This window comes from Rana temporaria, chromosome 4 (genome assembly GCF_905171775.1).
Source record: "Rana temporaria chromosome 4, aRanTem1.1, whole genome shotgun sequence".
In the NCBI taxonomy this organism is placed as follows: Eukaryota; Metazoa; Chordata; class Amphibia; order Anura; family Ranidae; genus Rana; species Rana temporaria.
In genome coordinates this window covers 439,409,401-439,421,753 of record NC_053492.1, presented here as the reverse complement: position 1 = coordinate 439,421,753, position 12,353 = coordinate 439,409,401, and the positions used below count along the sequence as shown (strand labels likewise).

The following is a 12,353-nucleotide window of genomic DNA, read 5'->3' as shown; positions in this document are numbered from 1 at the left end:
TCAGGAGAGACTATTATTCCAGCGGCGGCCTGAGCAAAATACAAAAATGCAAAAAAAAAATGTTTTTTTTGGGGGGCACATGGTGGGGCACAGCATAATGTTGGGGGGGTCAGGGCCCCCCTAGAGTCGCCATTGGTTGTGCCTAGCAGTGCAGCCTCAGTTGTGCAGGGGATCAGAGAGGAGAGGAGAGCTGATCATCACACAGATCCTGGGCGGGTGCTGAGGCAGAGGGGGCGGTCCACCCCGGGTGCCACACATGGGGGTGTCAGGCCGCCATCACACAAGTCCCGACTCCCAGACTGGCTATGAGAGACAGCACATGTCCAGGGGTAATGCGGAGTGCAGAGGTCAGGAGTAATGCGTAATACAGAGTGCAGAGGTTAGGGGGTAATGTGGAGTGCAGAGGTCAGGAGTTATGCGGATTGGCTAATGGTGTGTGCTGTGACACGTAGCGTAGCACCAATCCCAGAACATCGTACCATTGTTTTGTTTGTCACATTGCTTTATTGGAACGTCACTTGTGTCATTGCAATACAATTCTATGCACCATGGCGGTGTTGTGTTCTGCACTGAAAAACGTTCTTTCTCTTTATTATGCAGCACAGCAACACCGTGACTACATGATCAGGCTGCTCTATCAGGCTTTTCCAATGTATCTGGAGTGAATACATTTTCTGATTGGACTTATCATTATCATTAGTGACTGAACGTACTTCCTGACACTCAGTGGAGGAGGACAGAGCTTCCAGTCACACACATGACGTCAGAAATCAGAACACTTTATACACCGCGCGAGCGGATTTACGCAGGCGCAGAGAATCAGCCCAGCACCGGGCGCATGCGCAGTACACTCCCGCTGGAAGTCCGCAGCGGTCCGACTCTTAGTTTGTTGGCCAGGGAGCGTAGCGCGCATGTGTTGGCCGGTGTGAGGCGTGCGGGTGCTGCTTCAGGTGAGAGGCGGGCGGGGGTCAGGTGAGGAGGAACGGGGAAAGAGATTCCGCTCCCGTGTTCATGGACTGGAGACTGTCCGTTGTCTGCCACTTCTATTTCTACACGCCAGGTGGCGCTGTGGTCATTGTCTGTATACTGAGCTGTGATTGGAGTGATAATGACCAATATTACATCCTTCATACAATGCTGATTGCCTGGCTGGTGTACTCATCCCCTGGCTTCTAGTTTTCTCTCTTATACAGATCTACCAATTCTGGACTGGGATGGCTTCCTTTGATGTCCCTGCGCACTGCGATCTTCTCCATCCTTTGATGTCCCTGCGCACTGCGATCTTCTCCATCCTTTGATGTCCCTGCGCACTGCGATCTTCTCCATCCTTTGATGTCCCTGCGCACTGCGATCTTCTCCCTCTTCTGGTGTCACTGCGATCTTCTCCTTCCTCTGATGTCCCTGCGCACTGCGATCTTCTCCATCCTTTGATGTCCCTGCGCACTGCGATCTTCTCCCTCTTCTGATGTCACTGCGATCTTCTCCTTCCTCTGATGTCCCTGCGCACTGCGATCTTCTCCGTTCTCTGATGTCACTGCGCACTGCGATCTTCTCCTTCCTCTGATGTCCCTGCGCACTGCGATCTTCTCCGTTCTCTGATGTCCCTGCGCACTGCGATCTTCTCCTTCCTCTGACGTCCCTGCGCACTGCGATCTTCTCCTTCCTCTGACGTCCCTGCGCACTGCGATCTTCTCCGTTCTCTGATGTCACTGCGCACTGCGATCTTCTCCTTCCTCTGATGTCCCTGCGCACTGCGATCTTCTCCGTTCTCTGATGTCCCTGCGCACTGCGATCTTCTCCTTCCTCTGACGTCCCTGCGCACTGCGATCTTCTCCGTTCTCTGATGTCCCTGCGCACTGCGATCTTCTCCGTTCTCTGATGTCACTGCGCACTGCGATCTTCTCCTTCCTCTGATGTCACTGCACACTGCGATCTTCTCATAGTGTGCATTAGAAGCTGCTGCAGGAAGTCTGATAGCGCATGCCTCATTAAATAGCCAGCAGACGTCCAGCGTCATCTAGCCCAGGATTCAAAAAGCCTGTGGTGCTCCTCGTGCCCCTGAGGCAGCCTGGGGGGACAGAAAAGTTCATGGTGGGGTCACTTATGGCACCTTGGCTCACTTTTTACTCCCCATTAACCACTTAAGACCCGGACCAATATGCAGATAAAGGACCAGGCCCCTTTTTGCAATTCGGCACTGCGTCGCTTTAACTGACAATTGCGCGGTCGTGCGACGTAGCTCCCAAACAAAATTGACGTCCTTTTTTCCCCACAAATAGAGCTTTCTTTTGGTGGTATTTGATCACCTCTGCGGTTTTTATTTTTTGCGCTATAAACAAAAATAGAGAGACAATTTTGAAAAAATTCAATATTTTTTACTTTTTGCTATAATAAATATCTCCCAAAAATATATAAAAAAATCAATTTTTTACCTCAGTTTAGTCCGATACGTATTCTTCTACCTATTTTTGGTAAAAAAAATCGCAATAAGCGTTTATCGATTGGTTTGCGCAAAATTTATAGCGTTTACAAAATAGGGGATAGTTTTATTGCATTTTTATTATTTTTTTTTTTTTTTTTTTACTACTAATGGCGGCGATCAGCGATTTTTTTTTTTTTTTTTTTTTTTTTTTTTTTTTTTTTTTTTTTTTTTTTTCGTGACTGTGACATTATGGTGGACACTTCGGACAATTTTGACAAATTTTTGGAAACATTGTCATTTTCACAGCAAAAAATGCTATAAAAATGCATTGTTTACTGTGAAAATGACAATTGCAGTTTGGGAGTTAAAGCGGGGGTTCACCCAAAAATCAACTTTCTGCAGTTAGATCCAGCATACTGCTGACATCTGCAGTATGCTGGTCTTTTTTTTTTTTATTTTGGTACTTATCGTTTTAGCAATATTTGTTCTATGGCTCCGAGCGGGGAATCCTGCGGGGAATGGGCGTTCCCGAAGGCAAGCAAGTTGATTGACGGCCTTCGATAGCGTGTCACGGCTTCCGAAAACAGTGGCTGTTTACGGTGCCTGCGCCTGCCGTGTAGAGCTGACTGCGCAGGCGCCGTAAATTGCAGAGTGTCACTCGTGTGGATTTTCGGAAGCCGTGACGCGCTATCGAAGGCTGTCAATCAACTTGCTTGTCTTCAGGGAACGCCTATACCAGGAAGTAATCCCCGCTCGGAGCCATAGAAGAAATACGGCTAAAACGATAAGTACCAAAAAAAAGACCAGCATACTGCAGATGTCAGCAGTATGCTGGATCTAACTGCAGAAAGTTGATTTTTGGGTGAACTCCCGCTTTAACCACTAGGGGGTGCTGAAGGGGTTAAGTGTGACCTCATGTGTTTCTAACTGTAGGGGGGCTGGACATGTGACATCAGTGATCGCCTTTCTCTATATCAGGGAACAGACGATCAATGACAGCGCCACAGTGAAGAACGGGGAAGGTGTGTTTGCACACACCTCTCCCCGTTCTTCAGCTCCGGGGACCGATCGCGGGACTCCGGCGGCGATCCGTGGTCACGGAGCTTCGGACCGGGGCGCCCGCCTGCGACCCACGGCTGGGCAAAAAAACAATCACGTACAGCCGTGCCATTCTGCCGACGTATATCGGTGTTAGGCGGTCCTTAAAGTGGGGGTTCACCCTAAAAAAAAAAAAAATTCTAATATTACAATATGCTGACCTGTGACACGGACATTATGCTGGTCTTTTTTTTTTTTTTACGTACATACCGTTTTATCTGTATGTTCTCCACGGATTTCCCGCGGGAGTGGGCGTTCCTATTCACAGGGTAAGTGATTGACGTTCTTCCGACCGGCGCATACAGCGCGTCACGAGTTGCCGAAAGAAGCCAAACGTCGGTGCGCAGGTGTCGTATAGCGCTGACCCGACGTTCGGTTTCTTTCGGCAACTCATGACGCGCTGTATGCGGCGGTCGGAAGAACGTCAATAACTTACCCTGTGAATAGGAACACCCACTCCCGCGGGAAATTCGGAGAGAAAATGCAGATAAAACGGTATGTACGAAAAAAAAAAAAGACCAGCATAATGTCCGTGTCACAGGTCAGCTCATTGTAATGTTAGAATTGAGCTCTTTACTTCCCATAAGTAGGGTGCAGGTCCTCTGACTTATCCTGAAAGTCTTGGAGGGGCCTTATGGTCAGATTCCCCCCCCCCCCCTCATGAGGTCTCACTGTGGGAGAGCCACACCAAGTACTTGGGTGCACCTCACTTTGGCAGGTCCCGTGAAAAATGGGGTTCTGGGTGGTTGTGGCTGGGTGGAGCGCGAGTACCCGGTCCCCATCAGGAGTCTTGTGCCCCGAGGGATCAAGTCCAGGGGGCACTTTTTTTTTGCACTTGGTGTCGGTTTCTGGTGTGGGCACTGCAGAGCTTAAAAATAAAAGCGATTCTCAACTTGAATATTAGGCCTCAATTGCCGCCCTCAACCCCAGGAGAGGGACATTCAAAAGCGACGCGTTTTCACACCTCAATGCCAAATTATTTTGGTGTTTCTACATTTTTGTAGCATATCACAAAGTATACTGAAGAAGTTGGAGTAAAATAACTCCCAGCATTGGTGTCAGTGGACTCAAGAATAACCTCCATCAGGCCTAAAGGGTTACTCGGCACCTACCTCTACCCTGCCCCGCCCCTAAACACACCTTCATAAATTATCTCATGAAATGACACTTAAATGTTTTATGCAGAATTAAGTTACAAAAATAAATATTAACAACAACTTTTATCAATGCAGCCTCACCTGTGCCCACCAGTGCAGCCTCACCTGTGCCCACCAGTGCAGCCTCACCAGTGCCCACCAGTGCCTACCAATGCAGCCTCACCAGTGTCCATCAATGCAGCCTCACCTGTGCCCACCAAAGCTGCCTCACCAGTGCACCTTCACCAGTGTCCATCAATGCAGCCTCACCTGTGCCCACCAAAACTGCCTCACCAGTGCAGCCTCACCAGTGTCCATCAATGCAGTTTCACCTGTGCCCACCAAAGCAGCCTCACCAGTGCCCACCAAAGCAGCCTCACCAGCACCCATCATTGCAGCGTGACCTGTGGAGAGGAAGAGAGAACGATCGGATCATCACAGAGCGGAGATTGACCGCGAGCGGACGGCAATCCCTGCTCTGTGATGATCCGGTGGCCCTCTCTCTTCCTCCACTCTCTTTTCCCCTGGGCTTATCGCTGGGAGAACGGCTCCCATTCAACCCCGCCTACCGGCGGAGCTCGCCGAGGTAGCCCACGCTCACCCTCAATCATGCAAAATGCGAGTAAGCGAGTGGAAAATTTGAGGGCTGACCTCCATCATTGGTGTCAGTGAACACAATAATATCCATAGAGGATAGCGGGACTATGACAGGTCTGTCTCTGCACAGTGAGTGGATATGGACCTGTCATCTGCTTGCTCATCGGGGATCAACGGGAGTGATACCTGCTGAGCAAGGGGAGTCCGTCAAAATGGATCCGCCCCGTGTGAAAGGGGCCCTTAAGCAGTTGTGCAAATATTGTTAGCTTTTTATTCTCCAGGCCCTGTCCTTTCATAACATATATTCAGATCAGGTCCATCTGTAATTTTTTTAGGCGGACCTGATCGGACCCCCTCCATTCACCTCTATGGAGCGGCGCATGTCAGCAGTGACATATCCTCTGACACCTGCTGCTATCCGATCCTGTCCGCCAAATCCACATGGATGGTGACCCTATTTTCCTTCCGTCTGGAGGATGAAAACAGACAGGCGGTCCATTTTCATCCAATCTCCCCATAGAGGAGAGAGGGATTCTGACAGGTCCATCTCAGCACAGTGTCAACGGATCGATCCCCGCTAAGGAAAGCGGAGTCCGTCGGGTGGAATACCCGTGTGAAAGAGCCCTTAACCACTTCCTGCCCGGCCTATAGCAGATTGATGTCTGGGCGGTGGTTCTGTTATCCTGACTAGGCGTCATATGACATCCAGCAGGATAACATGCCGGCGTGTGCCCGTGGGCGGCAATCGCTAGTGTGGTGTGTCAGTCTGACACACCGCATCTCCCATCGCGGTAAGGAGCCTCTGACTGAGGCGTCTTACCACGTTATCAGGTGTGATCGGGTGAACCAGAAAGTGCTGGTAAATGGCATTCCTTGGTTCGTACTGACAGGGAGAGCCGATTGGTGTCCAACAGCTGCCAGCAGTGCCCCATCAATGAAGTCTGTCAGTGCCCACATCAGAGCCCACCACAGTGCCAATTGGTGTCAGTACCTCATCATCGGTGCCATCTATTGGTGTCCATCAGTGCCCATCAATTCTACATATCCGTGCCACCTCGTCAGTACCCACCAGTGAAGGAGAAAACTTTTATGACCGAAACTAATAAAAACTTTTTTTTTTTCAAAAATGTCAGCCTTTTAAGTATGTTTAGTTGAGCTTCACAATTAATCGTTAAAAAATTGTGATCTCGATTCAACGACCCCAACGATCTCTATTGCAGAGTTTGCCGATTGTTTCATATAACGAGTGGAGAGACTTCTCTGCTCACTCAGCTCTCTAAAGACAAAATCTGGGCAGTCTGCCAAGTTTTTAACAACATGAAACATTGTAACAGCTTCCTTCTTAGATCAAAGGGATACACTTCTGGGTAAATGCAAGGAAGTTTAACCACTTAAAGTCTAAAGCCCAGATTCTCAAAAAAACGCCTATCTTTAGGCTGGTGTGGCGTATCTCAGATACACTACCCCGCCGTAACTTAGAGCGGCAGGTCCCGTATTCAGAAACAACTTCCGCTCTAAGTTATGGCGGCGTAGTGTATCTGATACGGCGTAAGCCCACCTATTTCAAACTAGGCTGGTAGGGGGCGTGTTGTATGTAAATGTTTTGTGACCCCACGTAAATTACGCTTTTATCGAACGGCGCATGCTCAGTATCACGTTGAATTTTCAAATTAAATTGCGCCTAGTCGACGTGAACGTAACTTACGTCCAGCCCCATTCACGGACGACTTCACGTAACTTGCGTCCAGCCCCATTCACGGACGACTTACGCAAACAAGGTAAAATGTGAAAAATTTGACGCTGTTCCGACGTCCATACCTAACATTGGTACGCCTCATAGAGCAGGGGTAACTTTACGCCCAAAAAAACCTTACGTAAATGACGTAAAAAAATGCGCCGGGCGCACGTACATTTGAGAATCGGCGTATCTTGCTCATTACCATATTCGACGAGTAAATCGACGGAAGCGCCACCTAGCGGCCAGCGTAAATATGCAACTTGGATACGACGGCGTAAGAGACTTACGCCGGTTGGATCGAAGACAAATCTAAGCGTAACTGATTCTAAGAATCAGGCGCATAGATACGACGCCTCAAACTCAGAGTTACGACGGCGTATCTGGAGATACGCCGGCGTAACTCCTACGAGAATCTGGGCCTAAATCTTTTTCTGATACTAGTTTCTTGAGTTAAAATCAGTATTGTTTGCTAGAAAATTACTTGGAACCCCCAAACATTATATATACAGTAAAACCTTGGTTTGAGAGTAACTTGGTTTGAGAGCGTTTTGCAAGACAAGCAAAATGTTTTAATAAATGTTGCCTTGATATACAAGCGATGTCTTGATATAAAAGTAGCGTCATGTCACAACTGAGTATAAAAAAGAAGAGAGTAGCCCCTAAGTGTAGCAATATGGTTACATTTAATGGAGGTACACCATTTAGTAACTTCTTGCTACACTTGGAGCTGCCTCTCTTCTCTTTTATACCCTGTAAAAAAAATGCTTTGATATACAAGTGCTTTGGATTACAAGCATGTTTCTGGAATGGATTATGCTTGCAAACCAAGGTTTTACTGTACTTTTTTTTTTTTTTTTTTAGCGGAGACCCTAGGGAATAAAACGGCAATTGTTGCAATATTTTATGTCACACTGTATTTTCCCAGCGGTCTTTCAAATGCAATTTTTGGGAAAAAATACACTTCAACGTATACAAAACCAAAAAAAAAAGGACCTCTTCACGCCGATATACGTCGGCAGAATGGCACGGCTGGGCACATCCACGTACCTGTACGTGGCCCTTTAAGCCCAGCCATGGGGTCGCGCGCGCACGCGACCCGGTCCGAAGCTCTGTGACCGCGGCCCCGATCGCCGCTGGAGTCCCGCGATCGGTCCCCCGGAGCTGAAGAACGAGGAGAGCTGTGTGTAAACACAGCTTCCCCGTTCTTCACTGTGGCGCTGTCATTGATCGTGTGTTCCCTAATATAGGGAAACACGATCACTGATGTCACACGTCCAGCCCCGCCCCCTACAGTTAGAAACACATATGAGGTCACACTTAACCCCTACAGCGCCCCCTAGTGGTTAACTCCCAAACTGCAGTTGTCATTTTCACAGTAAACAATGCATTTTTATAGCATTTTTTGCTGTGAAAATGACAGTTGTCCCAAAAATGTGTCAAAATTGTCCGATGTGTCCACCATAATGTCGCAGTCACGAAAAAAATCGCTGATCGCCGCCATTAGTAGTAAAAAAAAAAATTATTGATAAAAATGCAATAAAACTATCCCCTATTTTGTAAACACCATAAATTTTGCGCAAACCAATAGATAAACGCTTATTGCAATTTTTTTCTACCAAAAATAGGTAGAAGAATACGTATCGGCCTAAACTGACGAAAACATTTTTTTTTATATATATTTTTGGGGGATATTTATTATAGCAAAAAGGAAAAAATATTGCATTTTTTTCAAAATTGTCGCTCTATTTTTGTTTATAGCGCAAAAAAAATAATCGCAGAGGTGATCAAATACCACCAAAAGAAACCTCTATTTGTGGGAAAAAAAGAACGCCAATTTTGTTTGGAAGCCACGTCGCACGACCACACAATTGTCAGTTAAAGCAACGCAGTGCCGAATTGCAAAAACTGTCCGGGTCCTTTACCTGCATTTTGGTCCGGGTCTTAAGTGGTTAATGTGAAAAATGATGTTACCCCACGAGAATCGTGATCTATCTTCTAAGCCAAAAAAGCGTGATTCTCATTTTAACCAGAATCGTGCAGCTCTGTTTAGCAAAAAATAAAAACTCCAGAGGTGATCAAATGCCACCAAATAAAAGCTCTATTTTTGGGAAGAAAATTATAAAAATTATAATTTGGATATAGTGTAGCATGACTGCGCAATTGTCATTCAAAGTGTGACGGCGCTGAAAGCTGAAAATTGTCCTGGGCAGGAAAAGGGGGAGGGGGGGGGTGGTACCTGGTATTTTTTTTTAAATCTCTTTATTAGTTTTCATTTAAATTCATTACAAAACAGTCTTCTAACATACATATATTATACCCCTTCAAATACATACATATCATTCCCTACCCTATCTAAAAATCAACGTATTATCCTTATGGACCTATAGTTGAAAGTACATAAGAGGCCCCATGGTCCCGAGCTCCTGTCCTAAATTGTGCCTTTCCGGGGTACCTGGTATTGAAGTGGTTAAGGTGAAAAATGCACATTTTAATGTGTGTGTGGAAAAATGAAAAAAGCTCCAGTAGTGAAAGGATAATAAAACAAACACTAGAGGGCAACAAATGTATACAAGTAAATTGTTTTCTAAAATTCTCCAGCAAGCCGATTGCTGCTACTTTGTGTTGCTCAGCTAGGTACCGATCAGCCTGGTATCTTTTACTGTAATACGGATCGATTAAAAGAGGTTCAGGTTTGTTTGTTCTCTTTGAGGGATCTCCCTGTACCTTTTAGCATCTCCCTCCCACTGTAATGTTTCCTCATGAGTTGTGTGTTGTTTTTTGAATTTATATTGTTGGAGCACAAACAGCAGCAAAGTATTTGCCCTTTGTGTAGCAAAAAATAAAACTGTTCTTGCTGAGATTTGTACCAAAATGCTTGTTAAAGCTGAACTCAGGAATTTAGCTCCTTTTGTAAAAAAAATAATAAAAATGGAGGCACACTATGAGTCAAGTCCAAGGAGGTGCATGACATCTCCTGGGCTTGTCTCTATTATTTTCATCTGATAGTCTTATGCTCTCATTGTATTTCTGGGAGCCCCACGCTGAAGCTTCATGCCTAAGCATGTTCAACATTAGAGTTGGTGCATCTCCGCCTCTCCCCTCCTCCTGCTCATTCACAGGAGTCTTTGGATTATGTGACCTCCTTTACAAAATACAACATTGTCTCTGAATAGGGAAGGGAGGGCATAGCTGTCCCCTGTGCCTATCTCACAGCAAGTGTATGTTCTGGCAGAGCCATAAACTTGTTAGATATAAATAATAGAGATAAGTGTCGGAGATGTCATGCACCTTCTTTCGCTTAAAGCGGAGTTCCACCCAAAAATGGAACTTCCACGGATCTGATTTCTCCCCCCCTCCAGTGCCACATTGGGCACCTTTCGAGGGGAGCACATACCTGTCAAAACCAGGTATCGGCTCCCACTTCCGGGGACAGATCACCGCAATCTTGTCCGGCGATCTACGCAATTTCCGCAAATCCTTCTGGAGGTTTTTAAAGCGGTGCACAACCACTTTAAGGTTGCCTACCCCTGACCTGGAGGCTCCCAAATGTCTGCCAACCATCGATTCACAGTGGATTAAAGATCAGAGGAATCTTTTTTTATCTCTCATGAAAAATAAAATATGGGTTGCAGGGAAACTAAAATAATTTTTTCTGATTGTACAAATTTTGTGAATATGGGTGACGATGCGGTTTTTCGCGGCCAATTTGTCAGGAAATGGTTGGTGTTAGCACTTCAATCATCACAACACCATGGTTAACCACTAGAGGGCCGCGCTATAGACCAAAGACGTCCATAGCGCGGCTCTCAAGTGCCGGGTGGACGTCCCTGGACGTCCTGCTATTTACATTCCCTGCACGTGCCACTGGGGGCGCGCAGTGGGGAAACACTGGGAAGCCGATGCGCGTGCCTGGTGGCCACGATGTCCGCCAGGTACCCACGATCGACGGTGACAGCAGGGACTTGGAGCTCTGTGTGTGTAAACACAGAGCTCCACGTCCTGTCAGGGAGAGAAGAGACCAATGCTGTGTCCCTTGTACATAGGGACACAGCTTTGGTCACCTCCCCCAGTCAGTCCCCTCCCCCCACACAGTTAGAACACACCCAGGGTACACATTTAACCCCTTCCTCACCCCCTAGTGTTAACCCCTTCCCTGCCAGTCACATTTATACAGTAATTAGTGCATTTTTATAGCACTGATCGCTGTATAAATGTGAATGGTCCCAAAATTGTGTCAAAAGTGTCCGCCGCAATATCGCAGGCCTGACAAAAAAATCGCAGATCGCCGCCATTACTAGTAAAAAAAAAAAAACATAAATCTTTCCCCTATTTTGTAGGCGCTATAACTTTTGCGCAAACCAATCAATATACGCTTATTGCCATTTTTTTTTTTTAACAAAAATATGTAGAAGAATACGTATCGGCCTAAACTGAGTACATTTTTTTTTTAAATTGGGATATTATTATAACAACAAATATTGTGGTTTTTTTCAAAATGTTCTGTCTTTTTTTGTTTTTATAGCGCAAAAAAATAAAAATCGCAGAGATGATCAAATACCACCAAAAGAAAGCTTTATTTGTGGGGAAAAAAATGATAAAAATATAATTTGGGTTCAGTGTTGTGTGACCGCGCAATTGTCATTCAAAATGCATCAGCGCTGAAAATTGGTCTGGGCACGAAGGGGGTTTAAGTGCCCAGTAATGAAGTGGTTAATATGGAGGATTGAAGCACATTATTTTTATTATTGTATTGTAATATAAAATTAAATAGTTAAACTCACCATAATGCAGAACCTGTCACCAGATGCAGATTGCCACATGCCACCAGATGCAGATTACCACAGTCACTTTCCACATGCCACCAGATGCAGATTGCCAGCAGATGCAGATTGCCACAGTCACATGTCACATGCCACCAGATGCAGATTGCCACAGTCACTTGCCACATGCCACCAGATGCAGATTGCCAGAGTCACTTTCCACATGCCACCAGATGCAGATTACCACAGTCACTTTCCACATGCCACCAGATGCAGATTACCACAGTCACTTTCCACATGCCACCAGATGCAGATTGCCAGCAGATGCAGATTGCCACAGTCACATGTCACATGCCACCAGATGCAGATTGCCACAGTCACTTGCCACATGCCACCAGATGCAGATTGCCAGAGTCACTTTCCACATGCCACCAGATGCAGATTGCCACAGTCACTTTCCACATGCCACCAGATGCAGATTGCCACAGTCACTTGCCACATGCCACCAGATGCAGATTGCCACAGTCACTTGCCACCAGATGCAGATTGCCACAGTCACTTGCCACATGCCACCAGATGCAGATTGCCACCAGATGCAGATT

At 46.4% G+C, this 12,353-nt stretch overlaps 1 protein-coding gene across 1 annotated transcript in view; it reads left to right on the top strand.

Annotated features, from left to right (window-relative positions):
• Positions 1 to 834: 834 nt before the first annotated feature.
• Positions 835 to 12,353, top strand: part of HHAT (hedgehog acyltransferase) — a 375,962-nt gene continuing 364,443 nt past the window's right edge. Inside the window, exon 1 of the mRNA XM_040351495.1 lies at positions 835 to 950. The gene's annotated coding sequence lies outside the window, so the exon portion shown is untranslated. The remainder of the gene's footprint in view (positions 951 to 12,353) is intronic.